This window comes from Eriocheir sinensis, chromosome 53 (genome assembly GCF_024679095.1).
Source record: "Eriocheir sinensis breed Jianghai 21 chromosome 53, ASM2467909v1, whole genome shotgun sequence".
NCBI lineage: Eukaryota > Metazoa > Arthropoda > Malacostraca > Decapoda > Varunidae > Eriocheir > Eriocheir sinensis.
The window spans coordinates 10,145,716-10,169,715 of NC_066561.1; the positions used below are offsets into that span (position 1 = coordinate 10,145,716).

The window sequence follows — 24,000 nt, forward strand, 5'->3', positions numbered from 1 at the left end:
GGGAAGTTCAAAGCCAGTAGGGTAGCCTTGAGTATACACATCATTATTATTATTCACGGATTAAATAAGGGCGGTATAAAATGATGCTTAGTAAAGGATAACGCCACGGTAAGCTAAGCCATTGGTGCTATTGTGGGCCAAAAGGAAAAGCTATGGGGGAAATTGGAATGGTATGGAGTGCTTTTGGTAAACAATGGTACGTGATACACAGTTGCCTGGGATGGAGGATGGAAGATTGAGTAGGGATGGAGGATGGAAGCGTGCGTAGGGATGGAGGATGGAAGCGTGCGTAGGGATGGAGGATGGAAGCGTGCGTAGGGATGGAGGATGGAAGAGTGAGTAGGGATGGAGGATGGAAGAGTGAGTAGGGATGGAGGATGGAAGAGTGAGTAGGGATGGAGGATGGAAGATTGAGTAGGGATGGAGGATGGAAGATTGAGTAGGGATGGAGGATGGAAGAGTGCGTAGGGATGGAGGATGGAAGAGTGCGTAGGGATGGAGGATGGAAGCGTGCGTAGGGATGGAGGATGGAAGGGTGCGTAGGGATGGAGGATGGAAGCGTGCGTAGGGATGGAGGATGGAAGAGTGCGTAGGGATGGAGGATGGAAGCGTGCGTAGGGATGGAGGATGGAAGAGTGCGTAGGGATGGAGGATGGAAGAGTGCGTAGGGATGGAGGATGGAAGAGTGAGTAGGGATGGAGGATGGAAGCGTGCGTAGGGATGGAGGATGGAAGAGTGCGTAGGAATGGAGGATGGAAAGCGCGTATTAACTGACGGACTTACCTGGTGCTTGGGGAAGGCTGCGGCGTGAGGTGAGGCCGCCCTTGAGAGTGGTCTTCTCTTGGTCTGAAAAAAATGAAACACCTTAGTAATTTTTTTAAAGTAAAGGAAGCAACTCAAAGGGTAAACAAAGAACGATATTAAGAAAAAGACTCGCTAATCACTGCCCCTATAAAACAGATCTTAGAGTCGCTAAAAGAGAGGTCAGTCTTGTGTGGAAGGAGTCTTGATGCGCCAACATTGAATTTTCCCAGACTGACATTTCTACATTGACTTACCAGGAATTGCAGCTTAGTTATATATGTTATCATCTTCACATATATTTTTGTTGCTTAATTTGTCTCTTTGTTTTTTTGCAGATTATTTCCTTCATTACGCCTCGTCAACGCGAAATTACAAGTAGACGAAGATCCGATGAATACAAATTACTGGGATTTATGAAGGAAAATGATTGGAAAGATTTTGATATCCTGGGGTTCAAAATAGTAACAATAAATTTTTCAACTTTAAATGTCAAATCCCACATTAAGAATCTACACTAAATAGTTTAACTTGACTAAAATTATTGTAACTTTCACGTGATGCATTTTATCATTTTCATATACGCTTATTTTTCTCACTAGATTTAATATTTTTTTACTTTCAATATTTTCACCTTAAGTAATAACACACATTAGGAAATTACACCAAATAAACTAATTTCACATATTAGTTTTGTACAGGGAAGTTGCGAGAGAGTTGGTACTGAGTAGTTAGCTAGTCAGTCAGTCAGTCAGTCAGTCAGTAAGTCAATCAGTCAGTCAGTCAGTCAATCACTCAGTCAGTCAGTCAGTCAGTCAGTTAGTTAGTTAGTTGATTAATTATTTAGTAAGAAAGTTATAAGTTATGTCCAGGTGTTATAATGAGGCAGGTGAGGTCATTAAGCAAGCAAGACGTAGCGTGAGGTGAATCGTATGTGTGAGAGGCGCGAGAGACATAGGTGTGTAGATCAGGTGTCACGCGAGGGCCAGGTGACACTCATTAACGCCCAGGTAAGAGACAGGTGAGGCGGACCGCATAATAAGAGTCGTCACTCGTTAGGCGGATCAGGAAGTGGAGGGAAAGTGTGTTGCTTCTGCCTCGTTAGCGGGAAAATAGACGAAGATCCGCTGAATACAAATGACAATGATTATGAAGGAAAATAACCGGAAAGGTGTTGAAATTCTGGGGCTCATTATTGTGGGAAATAGATAAATGGCAAGTTTTTTCAGGTTATTTCGTTCATTACGCCTCGTCAACGCGAAATTCCGAGCAGACGAAGATCCAATGAATTCAAATTACTGGGATTTATGAAGGAAAATAACTGGAAAGGTGTTGATATTCTGGGGCTCATTATTGTGGGAAATAGATAAATAGCAAGTTTTTCCAGATTATTTCATTCATTACGCCTCGTCAACGCGAAATTCCGAGCAGACGAAGATCCAATGAGTTCAAATTACTGGGATTTATGAAGGAAAATAACTGGAAAGGTGTTGATATTCTAGGGCTCATTATTGTGGGAAATAGATAAATAGCAAGTTTTTCCAGATTATTTCATTCATTACGCCTCGTCAACGTGAAATTCCGAGCAGACGAAGATCCAATGAGTTCAAATTACTAGGATTTATGAAGGAAAATAACTGGAAAGGTGTTCATATTCTAGGGCTCATTATTGTGGGAAATAGATAAATGGCAAGGTTTTTCAGGTTATTTCATTCATTACGCCTCGTCAACGCGAAATTACGAGCAGACGAAGATCCAATGAATTCAAGTTACTGGGATTTATGAAGGAAAATTACTGGAAAAGTTTTAATATTTTGGCCTCAATATGGGATAAATAAGTAAATATCAATTTTTTTCTGATTATTTCGTTCATGATGCTTCACCTACTTGAAAACTGATGATCTGATGAATACAAATGAATGTGATTTTTATAGGAAAATAACTGGAAAGGTTTTAATATTATCAAGTTTCTCAGATTACTTTTATTAATCTATTCATATATACCAAACGCCTCTCATTACGGAACCCAATCGCCTTCTTTTGGTACTTAATCCTCCTTATAAAATATCACGTCACCCTCGGAAGACTGAATGAGGTTACGTAGGTTTTCCGTATACCAAATCCCCCTTAACAGTATCAAATCGCTTCTTAGAGTACTAGATCATCCTTTTAGAGTATCGAGTCCCTCAAAAGGTCTGCGTGGGTGGATACTGATAGGGTGGCAAGGTCGGTGTGGCGAGGGCGTGGGAAGGTGAATTAATAGCTGACAGGTGGAGGGTAATTATAGTATGTGTGTGTGTGTGTGTGTGTGTGTGAAGGAGGGAGGGAGTGAGTGAGAGTGGGACGGAGGGAGATTTCAAGATAGCTAAATACGCGGAAAGCAATGATTTTTTTCATATATTTTGCTGAAAGCAGGTACGTAAATTGAAATTGGCCTGTCGTCGCTGATGTCACCTCTATTACCCGATTTAAAGATGGGAATAACTTTAGCCTTCTTCAAATGTTCTGGAAATATAACATGTTTTAGTGAAGGATTAATGATGTAAGTTAGCGGGGTGGCCAATGCATCACATGAACGTTTCAGTATTTTTGGTGAAATTTCATCATAGCCTGGTGCATTTGATTTTAAGGTTATTAAGTAATTTAATACCTCCCTGCTATTTGTTGGAGTAATGTACATTGAAAAAAGGGAAGTTGATTTAAATAGATTATGTTTAGTGGCAAGCTCTTTGGATTCTTTTTAGGAGCAGCGAGTAGCGGGCTTTTTTTTTTTTATTAATGTTTACTTTTTTGTGCCCTTGAGCTGTCTCCTTTGCTGTAAAAAAAAAAAAAAAAAAAAAAAGCTGTTAAAGAGTTTAGGGCCAGTGCATGGTATGATGTTTTTATATAAAGATGTTCTAAACTGTGGACAAATCAGATTTACGTCATTGCTTCCAGTCTGGTGTAAATTATCAACAAATTTAAATATTTAATATCTGAAAAATTTGAAAACATTTTATATATCAGTAATAATTAGAAGTATTCATGTACTTATCAAATTTCAAAATCTCTATTAAGGAAAAAATATCGGACACAGAATCAAACCAACTTAAGAAAAAAATACACCTGAGAATTTTTTTTCTGAGATACGGCAACCTTGTTTAAGAGTGCCGGCCATGTGCTGATGGGTACACAGTATGTTAGGTGAGGGCAGCATAATGTATGATAAATACTGATCAGAGCTTCTGGAGTGAGATTATACCGAATCTTGTACATCATTCCACACACCGTTGAGAGTTTAGTGCACACCTCATTTATATGTAGCTCACAATTTAAGTTTTCGTCTATTCGTATCCCAAGGAATTTTGTGTGGGTGACCATACTTAATGTTTCGCCTTCTAACTGCAATGGAGGTAGTAGGTTCTGTATTGATCTGTTCTGAAAAAGCATACAAGTAGATTCAGAGACGTTGAGTTTTAATTTATTAGATTTTATCCACTGATGGACTAGATTCAGTTCCGTTATAGCGCTTGAATGTAGGGAATTAATATCTTTGTCAGCTAATATGAGACTAGTATCATGTGTGTATTTTATATAATGAAATTTAGCACAAGCATTTATAATATCATTAATGTAAATAAGGAAAAGAATTGGTCGTAGAACTGATCCCCATGGTACAACTCTCGATGTAAAATTAAATCATGAATAAGTGTTGTTGCAGAATACAGTTTGTGATCTATTACAAAGATATCTCTGAAGGTGTAGCGGAACACGTCTTATCCCAACAAGTTTCAATTTCTCTAACAAAACACTACGGCTAAGTGAATCAAATGCTTTGGACAGATCATTAAAAATCCCAACCACATACATCTTTTCCTCAAAAAATTTGCAGACATTGTTAACAAAGAGTTTATATTACATAGGACAGTGTCTACAAATGGTTGGAAGTTAGTGGGAATTGACTATATATTCAGAGTTAGGAGAGTAAGTACATTGTTGATAAGTAAAGAATTATCACTGAGACGAACGTATTCAGATCTTGGTGAATTAATGGGTTTAAACTGTGTGTAAAAATTGCTTACATTCAGGTCACTGGTATATTTATCTTCCAATTCAAGAACATTTAGGTCATTAATGTCTCGTGTATTTACCTAGTTGTATTTACCTAGTTGTAGTTTTACAGGGCCTGGGCATTATGCTCGTGTGGTCACGTCTCCGTGTCTGCATTTATCCAACTTATCTTTAAAGCTTTGCACACTCCTCGCTGATACTGTATCCTCGCTCAGACTGTTCCAAACCTCTACATTTCTTTGCGGGAAGCTATACTTCTTAGTGTCTCTCAAGCATCTCCCCTTTCTCAATTTTTTACTGTGTCCTCTTGTATTTCTGCTTATGTTTCCTTCTGTTAGTAGCAGTTCTTCATTATCTACTTCATCTATTTTGTTTAATAATTTATAAATTTGGATTAGGTCTCCCCTTTCTCTTCTTTGTTCCAGTGTTGTTAAGTTCATTTCCTTTAATCTTTCCTCGTATTAATCCTCCAACTCTGGGACAATTTTTGATGCCATCCTCTGTATTCTTTCTAGTTTCTTTATATGCTTCTTCTTATGGGGGGACCACACTACCTCTGCATATTCTAATTTTGGTCTAATCATGGTAGTGATTAGCCTTCTCATCATGTCCTTGTCCATGTAGCTAAATGCTACTCCAATATTTCTCACCAAGTTATATGTGTCTCTAAAGATCCGATTTATATGACTCTCTGGTTGATTATCATCCCTCATCACTACTCCCAGGTCTCTCTCTTGCACTTTTTAATGTTTCACCATTTCCCATTTTGTATATCCAGATTGGTCTTGTTTCACTTTTACCCATTTCCATAACATGACATTTTTCACATTAAATTCCATCTCCCAATCCATACTCCATTTCCAAATTTTGTATAGGTCTTCTTGCAATATTTCACAATCTTCTTTGTTTCTTATATGTTTTTGTAATTTAGCGTCATCAGCAAACAGGTTTATGTAGCTATTAACTCCTTCAGCCATGTCATTTACATATACCAGGAAGATTATCGGTGCTAATACTGAACCCTGTGGTACTCCGCTTTCTACATTTCTCCATTCTGATTTTATGTCCTTGACCACAGTTCTCATCTCCTTCCCATTAGGTAGCTTGCCATCCATTTTTTCATATTTCCTTTCAATCCTCCTTTATTTTCCAGTTTCCATAATAGTCTTGTGTGGAACTTTGTCAAAGGCCTTTTTCAAATCTAGATAAATACAATCAACCCATCCATCCCTTTCCTGAGTTCTGTCTATCACTCTTGAGTAAAAACTGAGTAAGTTTGTAACACATGATCGGCCCTTTTGAAATCCATATTGTTTGCTGGTAATTAACTTATGCTCTTCTAGAAATTTAGTCCACTGCTTCTTTATTATTTTCTCACATATTTTGCACAAAACACTTGTCAGGGATATGGGTCTGTAGTTTGAAGGTTCATCTTTCCTTCCACTTTTATATATGGGGACCACTTCAGCCCTTCTCCACTCATTGGGCACCGTACCTGTTGCTACTGAACATCTAATGATGTCGTATATTGGAACAATTAATTCATCTCTACATTTTTTTAAAATATACCCAGAAACTCCATCCGGTCCTACTGCTTTTCCCTCTTCTAGTTCTCCCAGTAATTTATGGATCTCTTCTTTGTTTACCATAATCTCTTCCATATGAACTTCTATTTTATTCTCTTGTGGCGCAATAAAGATTGTTTCTTTGGTAAAGACTTGCTGGAATTTTCTATTTAATAACTCTGCCATACCTTTAGGGTCATTGACCTCCATTCCGTCTCTCAGTCTTTCTATTGTTTCTTTCGGTTTAGTCTTCCCATTTATAAATCTGTAAAACAACTTGGGCTGTTCTTTGCATTTTTCCACAATATCCTTCTCATATCCCTTTTCTTCTTTCCTTATTTTCACATATTCATTTCTCGCCATTCTGAAGTCTTCTTTGTTTCTTTGATTCTTCCTTCTTTTTAGTCTTTTCCATGCTTTGTCCCTTTTTTCTTTTGCGTTTGCACATTTGGCATTAAACCAGTCCTTCCTACCCTTAACTTTGGGTCTATATACGGGTACATATTTTTTGACACCAGTGTTATAGGCTTCCATAAAGATATCATACTTTTCTTGTACTTTATTTTTTCTCAGTAACTCATCCCATTCCACTTTCTTGTAAAACTTCCGAAGGTTTTCCATGTCTGTCTTAATATAGTTTAGCCTGTTTGATTTGTAGGATTCATCCTCTTTAGTAACCTCCACTTCTGTATCAATCTCTATGGTTACATGATCACTCTTGCCCAGTGGACATCCATACCTTAGTTCATCCTTGATGTATATTCCTTTTGTTAGTACTAGGTGTGTGTGTGTGTGTGTGTGTGTGTGTGTGTGTGGGTAGGTGTGCAAGTATGTAAGAGATCCCCTCAGTTGGAAGCCCTGCCGTAAAAATACACACACGACTGTAAAAATACGCACATACGCACCACTGTAAACACACACACGCCACTGTCCAAACACACACACACACCATGGAAATATACACAGTGAGCCACTACGTATAAATTGGTGTCCAGAGTGCCAAGCATACGGAGAGAGGAAGACATATTAGAAGGGGCAAATGTGTGTCGTTACTATGCGAATAAAGGAGATTGATAGAAGAATGAGAGGATGAAAGGGGAAAGGAGATAAGGTATAAGAGATTGATAGAAGAATGAGAGGATGAGAGGGGAAAGGAGATAAGGTATAAGAGATTGGTAGATAAGGGAATATGAGAACAAGACGAGAGAGAACGAATAAGAAATTGATAGAAGAAAAAGAGGAAAAGAGAATAAAAGAGATTAAGTATAAGATATTGATGGAAGAATGAGAGAACAGAGATAAAAACTAGAGACTGATAAAAAGAATTGGAGAATAAAAGATATATAAAGAAAAGACTTTTGGAAGAATAGGAAGAAAAGAAGACAAAAAAATCCTCCTCCTCCTTCATCCATTAACAGGAAGTGGATTGGCGCGCAACACAAAACGTCAAAAATTATAAGAAAATAAAATCTCAAAACGGGGAAGATTGACAAGAGCTCGGCGTGAAGGGGAGCACCTTACCTGTCTAAACACCTTCCCTGAGTGGGTCTTCGCACCTGCCGCCCATCCTTCCCGCCCCTAACCATCCCCCTCTCTTGCCTCTCCCCCTGTTTCCCATCCCTCACCTCCCCTTATACCTGCACCCCCTCAGATCCATCCCCTGATCCTCCCTCCTGTTCCCCATCCCATCCACCCCTTCCTCATCCCTTCCATCTTCTTATACTCCCTCCGCTCCCCATTCTCCCTCTCCCTTCCACCCCCTTAGTCTCCCCACCCTTACCCCCAGTTTCTAATCTCCCCCCCGCCTCCTATCTCTTCAGTCCCTTAACCCCTTCCCGCCTCAGTGAAAGTATAAAGCTTAGGTCGAGCACTTAACGAAAAATACATGAAAATGAGGTGAAGGAGTTCCCGGAAGATACAAAAAATTTAACTGAAGTGCTATTTGGAGGATACGAAAGAGAAAGAGAATGAAGTACTTGTTGGAAAATAGTAAAAAAAAGTGAATTGATACTAAAAAAATAATACCTACTTCTTGGAAAATAGAAAAGAAAATAATGAACGGCTTCTTGGAAAATAGAAAAAAAAATAATGAACGGCTTCTTGGAAAATAGAAAAAAATGAATGAACTGCTTCTTGGAAAATGCTAAAAACAAAATGAAGTAATTCTTGGAAAACACACACAAAAAAATAACTTAAGTACTTCTTGGAAAATTATAAAAACTAAACTGTCGGACTTTTTGGAAAATACTAAGAAAATAACCTGAAGTATTTCCTATAAAACACTAATGGAAAATACGAACGAACCAAATTTCTTCTTTAAAACACTAAAAAAATGAATCGAAGTTCTTTTGGCAAATTGGAAAAAACCAACAGAAAAGTACTTCTTGGACAATGCTAAAAAAATACACTAAAACGAAGAAACAAATAGTGTAGCGGAAGTGAAGAAAAAAATTGAGGTTGAAAAAGCTTTAAGCAAGTTTTGACCGTCCGTTCGCCCTCCATGAAATCCAAGTGAACGAGGAGAGGAAATTTAGATGAAGCAGAAAACAAGTGAGGAAGGAATTGCACAAGGGAAGTAAATAAGAGAAACAAGTAAAGAAAAAACGAGAGTAAACAAATGAACAAGAAAAGCAAAGAAAGTATAAATGAACGTTCGCCCTCCATGAAATCCAAGTGAACGAGGAGAGGAAATTTAGATGAAGCAGAAAACAAGTGAGGAAGGAATTACACAAGGGAAGTAAACAAGAGAAATAGGTACAGAAAAAGGAGAGTAAACAAATTAACAAGAAAAGCAAACAAGGTATAAATGAACAAGGAAAGTAAACAGATGGATAAGGAGGTAAATTTAGACGAAGGACAAAACAAGTGAGGAAGAAAAGTATAAAAAGGAAAGTAAACAAGAGAAGCAATTAAATGAAAGAGGAAAGTAAAAAAAGAAAAGAAAAGCAAACAGAGAAAGTAAACAAATATACAAGGAAAGTAAACAGGTGGGTAAGAAAGCAAAAAAACAAATGAGGAATGAAAGTATAAAAAGGAAGTAAACAAGAAAAGCAATTAAATGAGAGGAAAGCAAAAAATAAACAAGCAAACAGAAAAGTAAACAAGTAAACAAGGAAAAAACAAGGGAGGAAGAAAAGTATAAAAAGGAAATCAAACAAGAAAAGCAATTAAATGAAAAAGGAAAATAAAAAAGGAGCAAACAGAAAAGTAAACAAATAGAAAAAAAAGGAAGAAAAACAAATGAAAATAAGCAAACAAGAGAAGTAAACAACCAAGACGAGATAAACAAATGAACAAGGAGAGAAAACCTGAATAAAGTAAACAAGGAAGGTAAACAAATCAACAAAGAAATAAACAAAGACAAAAGAAACGAGAAAAACAGGACAATTAGCCGAGGAAAACACACAAACAATGAAATTTAACCCAGAAGAAAACAAAAAACAAACAAATTTATCATTATATATATATTGTCTAAAGCGAGTACTAATTAGAGGAGAGTGCGTGCGAATTGGCATATGAAAAAACAACAAAGGAAACGGAAAACAAAAACAAAAACATCATTCAACAGAGAGGAGGAGGAGGAGGAAGAGGAGGAGGAGGAGGAGAAGGAGAAGAAGGAGGAGGAGGATATTGAGGTGAGGGGAAAAGAAAAAGAAAATAAAGAAAAATTAAATGCTGAAAGGAAGGAGAAGAAAAACACCAAACATGACCAAATTAAAACACAGATTCCCTATTTGAGCTTCCTTTGCGGGGCTTTAGGCAGGGAAACATAATTAAACAGCCCCCCCCCCCCCCATTCTCTCTCTCTCTCTCTCTCTCTCTCTTCTCTCTCTCTCTCTCTCTCTCTTCTCTCTCTCTCTTTCTCTTTCTTCATATCTTTCTTTGTCTTTATATTTCTGTGTGTGTGTGTGTGTGTGTGTGTGTGTGTGTGTGTGTGTGTGTGTGTGTGTGTGTGCGCGCCATTATGCAGGTGATGGGAGGGCCGGTGAGTCTAATGATGCAACACAGGTAAACACAGGTAACAGGTAAACGCCATTATCGAAACACTATTGAAAGTCCGCAGCGCTCACACACACACACACACACACACACACACACATCTACATTTTTCTCTGGTATAATCTTTGCTTCCTTTCCCAACCTCAAACTAATATATACTCAACACACACACACACACACACACACACACACACACACACACACACACACAAATACATATTTATCTGGTATAAAAATTTCTACCTTGCACAAACTCAAAATAAAATATACTCAACGCACACACACACACACACACACACACACACACACACAACCTTTCCTTCTCCCTCTCTTTACTTATTTCATTTTACTCAATTTTCCTATGCAATCTAGTAACAAAGAACTAAATATCAGCATTCAGTATATTTAAGGTTAGGCAAACATACCCTTCATTAATATCAATTCACATACAACATACAATAATCCCTAAGAAAAATATACATAATTTTTTTCTCAAGTATAATCTTCCCCTGCTTTTCCGAACTGAAACTAATATTTTTTTCCTCTTATTTTCTGCTGCAATCTAGCTTATAATTATTAAGTAGAAGCATCTGTGAAAAATATATTACCTACATTTTTCTCTCGTATAATCTTTGCTTCCTTTCCCAACCTCAAACTAATATATATACTCAACACACAAACTCTGTAATAAATAAATGAAAGTAGAAAGTAAATATATGAAAAGTCCGTGACATATTTATAAAAGAGAGGAACTGTAATATAGCGAATAGGAAACTTAGTAAATGCTCTTGTATTACGAAAACAAAATCTGCGTTGTTTTTAAAGAGCCATTAACATCTGTAGCGACAAAGGAAAGAGGTATTAGCTATTACGAAGAGAGAGAGAGAGAGAGAGAGAGAGAGAGAGAGAGAGAGAGAGAGAGAGAGAGAGAGAGAGAGAGAGAGAGAGAGAGAGAGAGAGAGAGAGAGAGAGAGAGAGAGAGAGAGAGAGAGAGAGAGAGTTAAAAGCAATACGAGAGTACTACATTACTTGTTTTAAAATACTCTCTTAAAAACTTACAAAAGAAAGAGGAGGAGGAGGAGGAGTAGAGGGGGAGGAGGAGGAGGGGTGGAAGAGGAGCTGGTGAAATCGTAGTGGAGGTATGAGAGGCAGGTAGAGGAGGAGGAGGAGGAGGAGGGGTAAAATGAGAAGGAAAGGCTGCAAGAAAATTATGTTATACGAAAGAGAATTACAATAAAGAGAGTGAAAGAGAAAGATGTTAACGAAGACGAGAAGAAGAGGAGGAGGAGGAGGAGGAGGAGGAGGAAAAGGATACTAAGATGAGTGGAGGAGATGAAGAAAAGGAAAAGAAAAAAATAAACGAGAATATATACAACAAAAAAAGACTACAAAAAATAAACGAAAAATAACATTAAACAGAAAAAAAGAGGAAAAGAGTAACAGGAGAAGAAACAAGAGGAGGAAGTAGAAGAATAAGAGGAAGAAGAGGAAGAAGAGGAGGAGGAGGAGGAGGAAGGAAATTGAGGAAACACATAAATCGTAGAAGACAAGGAGGAGGAAGAGGAGGAAAATAAAGTATGACAAAGGAGGAGAGAAAAAAAGAGGAGGATCATGGAGGAGGAGGAGGAGGAGGAGGAGGAAACAGAGGAAGAAAAACATAATTGATGAGGAATTAACGCAAACAGGTGAGGCATGAGAATATAATTAAGGCGACAAGGTGAGCAAACGCAGGTAAGGAGAGAGAGAGAGAGAGAGAGAGAGAGAGAGAGAGAGAGAGAGAGAGAGAGAGAGAGAGAGAGAGAGAGAGAGAGAGAGAGAGAGAGTTCTAATCTGACCCAAAGTGGTGAGGGCAATGAGATGGAAGAGGAGATTAAGAGATGAGAAAGAGGAAAAGAAGGAAAATAGCGGGATAAAGAGGGAAAAAGAATAGACGATGAAGGAAGAGGAAGAGGATGGTAGGAGGAAGAGGAAGAGAGGAAGGAAGAAGAGGAGTAAAAGATAGGGAGACTAGTAGAAGGAGAAGGACAAATAAGAGGAGGAGGAGGAGGAGGACACGAAGGAGAAAAAGAAGGAAGAAGAAAAGGAGGAGAAGGAAAGAAGAGGAAAAGAAGATACCAGTGAGAAGATAATGGGGAGAAAGGGCAATAGAAGAAGAAAGAGGAGAAGAAGAAGAAGAAGAAGAAGAAGAAGAAGAAGAAGAAGAAGAAGAAGAGAAAGAGGAAAAGGAATCGAAAAATTTAACTAAAAAAGACATAGAGGGTAACATAGAATTAAAAGGAGGAAGAATCGGAGACGGTAAAGGATGAGGAGGAGGAGGAAAAGGAGAACTCTAAGTCAAAGGATCAGGAAGAAGAGGAGGAGGAGGAGGAGGAGGAGGAGGAGAGCTGCAATGCGACTCCGCTAAAACTGCACTGTCTTGTTCATCCGTCGAGGCTAAAAACAGCATCGTTATGGTAGGGCACGAGGCGAGGGCGAGGGAGAGAGGGAGAGGGAGAGGGAGGGGGAGAGAGAGAGAGAGAGGGGAAAAGAGAGGAAGGGAGGAAGAGTCAAGTTGCTTATGTTTAGTGGAAATATATACACACGAATGGAAAGGAAAAAAAAGATTAGTTATTTGGATTGATAGATGTGTAGTTACGTAGGTAGGGAAGTAGGTAGATAGATAGAGATAGAGATAGATAGATAGAGAGAGAGAGTGTGGGAGGGGAGAGGGAGAGAAAGAAAGGAACAGAGAAAAATTGATAAAAAATGATTGCGGTCTAACAGAAAGGTAAAAATTGTTATTGAGATAAACGAGAGAGAGAGAGAGAGAGAGAGAGAGAGAGAGAGAGAGAGAGAGAGAGAGAGAGAGAGAGAGAGAGAGAGAGAGAGAGAGAGAGAGAGAGAGAGAGAGAGAGAGAGAGAGAGAGAGAGAGAGAGAGAGAGAGAGAGAGAGAGAGAGAGAGAGAGAGAGAGAGAGAGAGAATTATGGTAGTCGAACACACAGACAAATAGCTTAGACTTTCCTGTTATTCACAAAGTTACATAATATAACAAAAACATTGATATTCACAACTATGAGAGAAAGAAAAAGTTTAGAATTAAATAACAGAAAAAAATAAGAGGAGAAAACATAGAAGTATAAATAGTTACATGAATTTAAGTTCGCAAAAATAAGTTAGAAAAATACGTTAGGAAAAATAATAAGTTTGTAATGAAGAAATAAAACTTATGAAATTTGACCTCAGGAGTAGGAGAAAATTTTAAAGCACACGAGAAATGAAAAGGAGAGAAAAAGAAAAAGAAAAAATAATACTAGAAATAAAAGAAAAGAAAGACATCGACAAAAAAATAAAGAAAAAAAACAGCAAAGAGGAGACCGTAAAAAAGACAAAAAATAAAAAAAAGAATTAACTTGCCAAAAACGACAAAAAAAGAAAAGCAATAAAATATCAAGGGAGCGAAGGCGAGGAAATTGTTACAAATGAGACAAAATTATTAGATCTCTTTTCAACGTTACTATGCAAAAAAACGTTAATTGGCAACACGTTAACTCATTAGAGAGAGAGAGAGAGAGAGAGAGAGAGAGAGAGAGAGAGAGAGAGAGAGAGAGAGAGAGAGAGAGAGAGAGAGAGAGAGAGAGAGAGAGAGAGAGAGAGAGAGAGAGAGAGAAATGGTAGGTGGAGAAGTCATGTACGGTTGTTTAATGCGCTCATATATATTTTACGCAGAATTTAAGAGGTGGGAAAACGTACATACGCACACACGGACACACACACACACACACACACACACACACACACACACACACAAGCGCCCGTCATCTCTCTCTCTCTCTCTCTCTCTCCCCTGGCGACTAACTTTAATACTTTCTCTAATTTGCTCTAATCTCGCTCAAATCTTTCTTTAATCTCTCCCTCTGATCCCTCGTCTCGGAGTGGAGTGTGTCAGTGTCTTGCTCCCTCTGTTTTCTGTCTTTTTTTCAATCAAATTATTTTCGTCATTATTATTAGAAGTAGTGATAGTATATTTTTCCCCTTCTGGCTAACATATCTTCATTGAGGATATTTAGGTCGGCATTATAAAACATCTTCGCTTCTTACATCAACTATTCTCAAAGGCCAAAAAAGGGATCAGTCGGGTTCTAATACGTGGTTTTTAGGTTCACGGTACAGAAGAAGGGTCAAACTACCACCAGGGTCATAAAACTGCTACTGGAAATGCCCACAACTCCCACGAAAGCCTTGTCAAATATGTGTCCTTGGGCAATGAACTGTCTTTTAATATGACCCTTATTGTACTTGAACGACGTAGAAGAACCGCTGATGATGATGGCAACACACTGGATCGAATTGAGAATGGTTTGTGGAAATGGCTTATAGAGGGAATACTGTATAGACGCATTAGTAAATAGATGTGTTCATATTTTTGGAGCCTACACACAAAAATTGACCACTGGATAAAAATCATAACACACCAATGAGCGGAACTGAAAATGGATAAAATCTAGACCTAAAAATATATATAGAAAATACAGATAAAAATAGAAAAGTAAAACATGACCCAGTGAAAAAAATATATAAGTGAAAATTCTCCAACAGTTCAATTAACCCAATCATAGGTCAAAGTAGAGAGAGAGAGAGAGAGAGAGAGAGAGAGAGAGAGAGAGAGAGAGAGAGAGAGAGAGAGAGAGAGAGAGAGAGAGAGAGAGAGAGAGAGAGAGAGAGAGAGAGAGAGAGAGAGATATACACGGTCCAGCCCTTCACCCCTTCTGATAAAAAATATATATAAATCATGTTCCTGCTTATTATTTATTTATTAATTTATTCATTTATTTATGTATTACAGTCCGCCTTTAGGGCAATATTTTCCCCCTATATTAATTTATTCTTCCCATAATTTTTTTTTTCGTAATTCATTCAATATATTTTTTTAGCCTTATAGTTTGACAGTTTTTTTTTTTTTTTAAGACATTATTTCTTTCACTGTTCTTCTTCTTCTCTCTCTTACACCCCCAAAAAATTACTAGATAGCGAAACACATAATATTAAGAAGAAAAAAAGATAGATACAGGAGGAAGAAAAGCAAGACAAGATTGCATAGGTATAAAAAGATAACATAAAAGAAATACAGTTAATGGAAAAGGGGTGAGAGAGAGAGAGAGAGAGAGAGAGAGAGAGAGAGAGAGAGAGAGAGAGAGAGAGAGAGAGAGAGAGAGACTTCATAATGGCCCAGGTGTGATGAAAGGAAAGGCATAATGGAGAAGCTGATGAAAGACGTAAATAGAAGATAATAAGAGAGAATGTTTCCTTCAAGCGACGGACATAGAGTCTCTCTACTGAAGATATAGAAGACGAAAAAAATTGAGAGAGAGAGAGAGAGAGAGAGAGAGAGAGAGAGAGAGAGAGAGAGAGAGAGAGAGAGAGAGAGAGAGAGAGAGAGAGAGAGATTAATGAAAAAGATAAAATAAAAGTGAAGACAGAAGGGAAAACGGTAGAAGAGGAGGAGGAGGAGGAGGAGGAGGAGGAGGAGGAGGAATTTTAGATAACAGATAAGCATTGATAGCAGAAAGGAGGGGAATGAGAGAGGAAGTTGTAAAAGAGAAGATGATGGAGGAGAGATAAGAGGAGGAGGAGGAGGAGGAGGAGGAGGGAGTGGAGTTAAAGGAGAGGGGAAAATATATAGAACAGGAAAGAAAGGAATAAAATAAGTAAACAGTGAAATAAAGAGGAGGAGGAGGAGGAGGATGAAGAGGAGGAGGAGGAGCAGAAACCAGAAGATAAAGAAACGTATCAAGAGAAGAAGGAAAAAGAATAAAAGAAGAAAAAGAAAAAGAAAAAGGAAGAAAAAATTGAAAATAAAATAAGTATAAACGCCAGAAAGAGGCTGAAGTATAAGGGACTAAATCTGTCTCTCATGTCGTGGATAGAGTATTTGAGACCCTACGAGTGATGCTTATTCTGTCCTATCCTCTTTACGATCCTCTCTCCCTCCTCCTCCTCTTCCTTCCTTCCTCTGTATCTCTTCTATTTCCTCCCTTCTTCTATATTCTACTTGGACATTTTTCTACTCTTTTTTTATCTTTTCCTTCTTCCCTTTCTTTATTTGCACTCTTTTCTACGTTTTTATCCGTTTTTTTTCTTTTCTCTCTTTATTTTTAATCTTTCCCTCTTCTTCTTCTTCTTATCCCCTTCTCTCCTTGCGTTTGTCTCCTATTTACACTTTCCTCTATTCTCTTTTATCATTATTTTCTTCTTCAAGCTTTTCTCTAATTCTCTTTTCCTCCTTCTCCCTTTTATTGTCTTCATTTTCTTCCCTTCGTCCTTTCCTCACTTTTTCTTCCTTACTTTTTCTTTCCCTGTCTTTCCCATTCCCTCTTTTCCTTTATTTTCATCTCCTTTCCCTTTACCTTCCCCTCCTTTTCCTCCCCTCCTCCCCCTTTCCATCCTTTCCCTTCCCTGTCCTTTATTTCCCTAATTTCCCGTGGTATCCTCCAATCAGATCAGGCATTGGTTAGCCGTCAACTTGATAAAGCAGTTTAATTAGGGCGAGATTGCTACAGAATGGGCATAGAGCTACAGGAATCAATAGAACAAAGACATAAATGATTCTAGGGCTTACAACTCTGTATCGTATATATACTTTACTTTATCGTATACGTATTTTCCTTATATACTTTATACCGAGAAAGACTCATAAAGTGTAATTTGATTCGCTGAAAAGGCTTAGAGTGCGAGCTGGTTTTGATGTTAGGGTTTTCAAATGGATGAAGGAGATTGGTAAGGGAGGTTTAAGATAGGTTAGGTTAGGTTAGGTTAGGTTAGGTTAGGTAAAAATATATATACTGAAGACTAATGGAACGTAATCTCTGAAAGCCTTAGACTGCGAGTTCAATTTAATGTTCTTGTATTGAAATGGGTGAGAGAGATTAACATGAGGGATTTAGACAAAGTACTTCCACTGAGAATAATTAGACAATTCAAGAGAAAATGAAGGAAGCAAACAAAGGATGAAGAGGAAAGGAAGAAAGGGAAAAAGGGAGGGAAGGAAAGGGATTATATATAGACTTCTAGATTATAGATAGAATTATAGATTACTAAGTAGAATTAATGATTAGAAGGGAAGTTATTAAATTGATGAGCGTAATGGCCTATCGATGTTTCTTTAGATAATTCGTGTAGTTCATTTATTAATTTCTCATTCATATTTCTCTCTTAATTTCCCTGTACGCGCTCCCCCCCCCCTCCCCCCCGTTTTCCTCCCTTTCCTCCAATTTTCCCTCCCTTCTCTCCCCTATCTTTACCTGCCCTTATTATCCCATACAGTCTACTTCCCTTTCTATAGTACCCTCTCTACTCTTCCTCTTCCTCCTCCCCCACCCTCTGTCCTCTTCCATCTCTTCCCTTCCTTAACTTGTCACACCATTCTTCTTCCCCTTCTTCTCTTCCTCCTCCTCCTCCTCCTCCTCCTCCTCCTCCTCCTCCTCCTAAACTGTCCATTTCTTCTTCCCCATTTTCCTTTTCTTCCTCCCCTTTAATTTCCATACCTCCCTTTCCCATCCCCTTCTACACCTTCCTCCTCCCTCTCTTCTTCTTCTTCCTCCTCCTCCTTCTAGTTCTCTTCTTCCTCAGGTCCTTTTCCATCCCCTTCTACACCTTCCTCCTCCCTCTCTTCTTCTTCTTCTTCCTCCTCCTTCTGCTCTTCCTCAGGTCCTTTTCCATCCCCTTCTACACCTTCCTCCTCCCTCTCTTCTTCTTCCTCCTCCTCCTCCTCGTGCTCTTCCTCAGGTCCTTTTCCATCCCCTTCTACACCTTCCTCCTCCCTCTCTTCTTCTTCCTCCTCCTCCTCCTCGTGCTCTTCCTCAGGTCATTTTCCATCCCCTTCTACGCCTTCCTCCTTCCTCTCTTCTTCCTCCTCCTCCTCCTCGTGCTCTTCCTCAGGTCATTTTCCATCCCCTTCTACACCTTCCTCCTCCCTCTTCTTCTTCTTCTTCTTCTTCTTCCTCCTCCTCCTCCTCCTCCTCAGGTCATGGCGTTGCTTTTAATCGACGTTTAGGCATCTCGCGTCGCCCGGCCGCCTCTTCGCCTTCTCCAAGATGTCTCGGGAGAACACTCGACGCGTCTCCAAAGCGCCCTTACCACACGCCCTTAACAAGCTGCTCCACGCCCTCCCTTCTCCCCTTATCTCCTTAGCTTCTTACCTCCCTCCCTTCCTCCCTTATTTCTTCCCTCCCTCCCTTCCTCTTGCTCAACGCCCTCCCTTCTCTCTCCTTCCCTCCTTAGCTTCTTACCTCCCTCCCTTCCTCTACACTTCCTAACCTCCTTCTCTTCCTCTGTATACTTAATCTCCCTTCCTTCCTTCCATCCCTTCCTCCCTTACCTCTTACCTCCCTCTCTACACTTCCTTACCTCCTTCTCTTCCTTTGTGTTCTTTACCTCCCTTCCTTCCTTCCTTCCCTTCCTAGCTCCCTTCTTCCTCCCTTCTCTCCTCCTTACTTCCCTCCCTTCTTCTTTACTTCCTTACCTCCTTCCCTTCTCTTCCTTTGCTATATACCTCCCTCTCCTTGTTGTATAGAGGAGGAATGAAGGAAGGATGGAGGAGGAGGAGGAGGAGGAGGAAAATGAAAAGCAGAAGGAATGAGAGATAGAGGAGGAGGAGGAGGAGGAGGAAAGGAAAGGGAGAGAGAGGAGGAAAGAAGGGAGGAAAAGACTATCTCCTAATGCACTCCTCCGATCCTTTCCTCTCCTCCTCCATTCCTACCTCTTTTCCTCCTCTCTCCCTTTTTTTCCCTCCTCTCTCCCAGATTGAATAACAGTGAGTGAGGAGGAGGGGAATGAGGAGGAGGAGGAGGAGGAGGAGGAGGAGGAAGGCATATCACAACCTGGCCAAATCTTTTTCCTCCAACCACTCCTTTTTTTTTTCCTTCCTTTTTTCTCTCTTTCAGAAACGTCGAAGGAGAGAAAGGGGGAGGGAGGGAGGGAGGGAGAGAGGAGGAGGAGGAGGAGGAGGAGGAAAGTAGGGATAAACGCGAGGAAACTGTCTAATTTTTCCACGGCTTGTCTCAATGTCTTAGCGGAGGAGGAGGAGGAGGAGGAGGAGGAGGAGGAGGAGGAGGAGGAGGAGGAAGAAGAGGAGGAGGAAAGGTCGTTTTGAACAAAAGACCAACATGAGAAAAAAAGAAAAAAAAGGAAAAGAAAAAGAAAAGAAGAAAGGAGAGAGGAGAAAGAGGAGGAGGATTAGAAGGAAAATATTGAAGAGGAGAATTCTCGGAGGAGGAGGAGGAGGAGGAGGAGGAGGAGGAGGAGGAAAAAAAAAAAAGGAGAAAGGAGCCAATGTGAAGGAGAGAGAAAATATACTTTGGAAATGGAGGAAAATGTTACGAGGAGAAGGAATTGGAGGAAGAGGAGGAGGAGGAGGAGGAGGAGGAGGAGGAGGAGGAGGAAACATGAAAGGTAAAGGAAGAAAATTACGAGTAGAAGGAAGTGATGTATATATTTTATCGTATAGGACTGCGACCTTTGAAGAAGAGGAGGAGGAGGAGGAGGAGGAGGAGGAGGAGGAGGAGGAGGGAGCCAAGTACTCGATCTGGTAGGACAGCTAACACTCGGCCATAATGAAGAGGAGGAGGAGGAGGAGGAGGAGGAGGAGGAGGAGGAGGAGGAGGAAGAGGAAGGAGGAGGAGAGATGGAGGAAGGTACCGTCAGCTTTACCCGATCAAATTCCCTCTCTCTCTCTCTCTCTCTTATTTTCCCTTGAGTGTCCGAAGGGTAGTAGTAGTAGTAGTAGTAGTAGTAGTAGTAGTAGTAGTAGTAGTAGTAGTAGTAGTAGTAGTAGAAGTAGTAGTAATAGTAGTAGGAGTAGTAGTTGTATTATTATTATTATTATTATTATTATTATTATTATTATTATTATTATTATTATTATTATTATTATTAGCAGTAAATCTCCCTCTCTCTCCCTCCTTCCCTTACCTGTCCTCCCTTTCAGATCATCTACGTTACCATGGCAACATCTTCATTACTCCCAAAACATCCCGACAACTCTACCATCACTCGTTATACCTTTCTCCAAGCTTCATTTGCCTCCCCTCTAATTTTCCTCTCTCCCTCCTTACCTGTCCTCCTTTTCCTTACCTCCCTCCTACTTTCTAGATTGGACGAAGGTAAAAAAGAAGAAAACATGCCATACTTTTTCACTAATATTCATTCACTTTCCTTTTATTTCCTTATTTCTCTCTCCTTCCTTAGTTTTCCTTTCCTCCCTGTCCTCCCTCTCTCCCTCTCTGCCTAAGTTAACATGACTGCATTTTGATAATTCGTACACCGTTATGAACACACCGCCATACATGTTCACCAAACTTGTTACTTTTCTTCTAATTATCCTCCTTACTCTCTCTCCTTTATCTTCCCTTACCTCCCGTACCTGTCCTCCTTTACCTGTTCTTCCTTTCTAGTTATCTACCTAAGTTAACATTGCCATATCTTCGTTAATCCTTAAACACTACGAAAACGCCAAACGACACAAATTCGAACGTTTCTCATGCATTACAAGCACACTCCGAATGTTCCTAATGCATTAACACGAGACTCACTACTCCCACGATACGATTACTAGTTCTTCGTTAATCCTATGACATTCCCTAAATCCCTCTCGCACCCAGACCTGCTTATGGAAGTGTCATTTAAGCAATAGTTATGTGAGGGGTTGTTCCTACCTACACTCAGAATACTGCACTTCCCTACATTGAACTCCATCTGCCATTTATCCGCCCAGTCATACAATCTGTTTAGTTCACCCTGGAGAATACTAGCGTCCTGATCTGACTCAATTATTCTACCGAGCTTGGTATCATCTGCAAACTATGACATTACGCAAACGTTAAACGATACACGATACAACTTGGAACGTTTCTCAGGCATCACAAATAAGCGCCGATTCTTCCTAATGCATTAACAAAGAGACTTACTACTCCCACGATACGATTACTAGTTCTTCGCTAATCCTATGACATTTCGCAAACGCTAAACGATACACGATACAACTTGGAACGTTTCTCAGGCATTACAAGCACACGCCGAGATTGTTCCGTTCACATTAACACGAAAATCACTTCACTCGCGTTACGATTACTAGAGCGGAGATTATTACTGTTGTATTGCCTTCCTGCTTAACCTTACGACCGCTCTACGATGATCGCATATACGGTGTAATATTAGGCATGAGTATTAGAGTGGAAAAGTATGATAACTATGATTGTAAACTGTTAGACCTGTTGCTTTTTCTTTCCCTTCTTTCACTTCCCTTCCCTTCCCTTCACCGCCTTTCCTTCCCTGCCACACTCTTTCTTTACCCCTTCCCTTTCCTTCCTTTCCCTTCCCTTCCCTTTCATTCACCGCCTTTCCTTCCCTGCCCCACTATTTCTTTACCCGTCCTCTTTCCTTCCTCACCCTTCCCTTCCCTTCCCTTCCTTTCCATTAGATTCATTTCCGTTCCCTTCGTGTCCTTTCCTTCCCTTTCCTTCTCTTCTTTTCCCTTCCCCACCCTCCGCTTCCTTCCTTCTTTTCCCTACCTTTCTCTTTACCTTCATTCTCTTAACCTTAAAATCCTCCCTCTTCCCCACCGCCCCCTTTCCCCACCCTTCCCTTCCCTTAACCTGCCCCGCCCTTCCTGCCCCGCCCAAAGGCAACCAGAACAGCTAATTGCCCTCTTGCCCAAATATTCCCTGAGCTAAGGCAGTAAGAGAATGAGGTGGAGGAGGAGGAGGAGGAGAAGGGAAGGGGATGCAAGAGAATGGCCAGGAATAGTTACACAAAGCAAGATTAGAAGTAGGAGGAGGAGGAGAAGGAGGAGGAAAGAGAAGAAGAAGGAGAGAGAGATGAAGGAGAAAGGAAGAAATGAAGTAACGAAAGAGTGAGAGAGAGAAGAGTGAATGGAGGAGAAAAAGCAGAAAGAGAAGTGAAGAGAAGAGGAAAATTTAAGAGGAGCGAGAAGAAAGGAAGACAAGAGAAGTTACTGAAGAGGGAGGAAGGAGGAAATTGAGAGAATGAGGAGGAAAGGAGGATAAATCAGAGGGGAGGAGGAAGAGGAGGAAGAGGAGGAGGAGGAAGAGGAGAGAGAGAGAGAGAGAGAGAGAGAGAGAGAGAGAGAGAGAGAGAGAGAGAGAGAGAGAGAGAGAGAGAGAGAGAGAGAGAGAGAGAGAGAGAGAGAGAGAGAGAGAGAGAGAGAGAGAGAGAGAGAGAGAGAGAGAGAGAGATTGATAGAGAAACCAGAAGTGTTAAATTAAACCAAAAAAAAAGAAGAAAAAGAAAAAGGGCAAGAAAATGAGGAACCAAAATGACGCAAAAAAAAAAAAAGACAGCGAAGAGAGGAGGAGGAGGAGGAGGAGGAGGAGGAAGAAGAGGAGAGGGGAGAAGACCGAAGAGGCTAAGACTGCTGGAGGCAAGAGAGAAGAGGGGAAGAAGAGGGAGGAGAGGAAGGGGAAGACGAAGATGATGGAGGCTTGAAGGAATGTGGAGGAGGAGGAGGAGGAGGAGGAGGAGGAGGAGGAGGAGGAGGACGAAGGACAAGATGATTTGAGTAGGAGGAGAAGGAGCACATGAAGAGGAAGAGGAGGAGGAGGAGGAGGAGGAGGAGGAGGAGGAGGAGGAGGAGGAGGAGGAGGAGGAGTGCCTCATTAACTTGGCCAACAGTCTGGAGTGCCGTGGAAGGAGGAAGGTGACACGATAATGGGGGGGGGAGAGAGAGAGAGAGAGAGAGAGAGAGAGAGAGAGAGAGAGAGAGAGAGAGAGAGAGAGAGAGAGAGAGACTAATGATATAAACAATTTCTCTCTCTCTCTCTCTCTCTCTCTCTCTCTCGGGCACACACACACACACACACACACACACACACACACACACACACACACACACATGTCTGCCTGTCAATCTGTCTGTCTATTTGTCTTAGTTACTCTCTCTCTCTCTCTCTCTCTCTCTCTCTCTCTCTCTCTCTCTCTCTCTCTCTCTCTCTCTCTCACGCGCGGCGTCAACAATAAGCAACATTTAGCATTTTAAACTCCGCCTTGCAAACTTTTTAATGAATGGACTAAACTTTTTTATTTTTCTTCACTACCGCCAAAGTAAGTCTCTCGTCCTGCTCTTGTTGTTGTTGTTGTTACTGTTGTTGTTTGTTGTGGTGGCGGTGGTGGTGGTGGTGGTTAATGGATATGAGGTTGAGATGGAGGAGGAGGAGGAGGAGGAGGAAGAAAAAGAAGAAATAGTAGAAGAAGAAGAAGAAGAAGAAGAAGAAGAAGAAGAAGTGAGAAAATGACGCAGATGATGATAATGTATGTGACGAAGACGAGGAAGAGGAGGAGGAGGAGGAGGAGGAGGAGGAGGAGGAGGAGGAGGAGAAGGAAGAGGAGGAGAAAGCGGAATTGAAATAAGAAGGAAAGAACGAAAAGGGAAACGTTAAAAAAATGAGAAGAGGAGGAGGAGGAAGAGAAGAAGGAAAGGAGAAGGACAAAAAAGAGGAAAAGAAAAAGGAAAGAGAGAGGAGGAAGAGAAGGAGGAAAGGAGGACAAAAAAGGGAGGAAAAGAAAAAGAGGAGGAAAGGAGAGGAGGACAAAAA

At 40.3% G+C, this 24,000-nt stretch overlaps 1 long non-coding RNA gene across 1 annotated transcript in view; it reads right to left on the bottom strand.

The window, feature by feature from the left end:
- Positions 1-756: 756 nt before the first annotated feature.
- LOC126983367 (uncharacterized) overlaps positions 757-24,000 on the bottom strand; it is an 85,849-nt gene continuing 62,605 nt past the window's right edge. The window contains exon 4 of the long non-coding RNA XR_007735820.1: positions 757-846. This is a non-coding gene — a long non-coding RNA (uncharacterized LOC126983367). The remainder of the gene's footprint in view (positions 847-24,000) is intronic.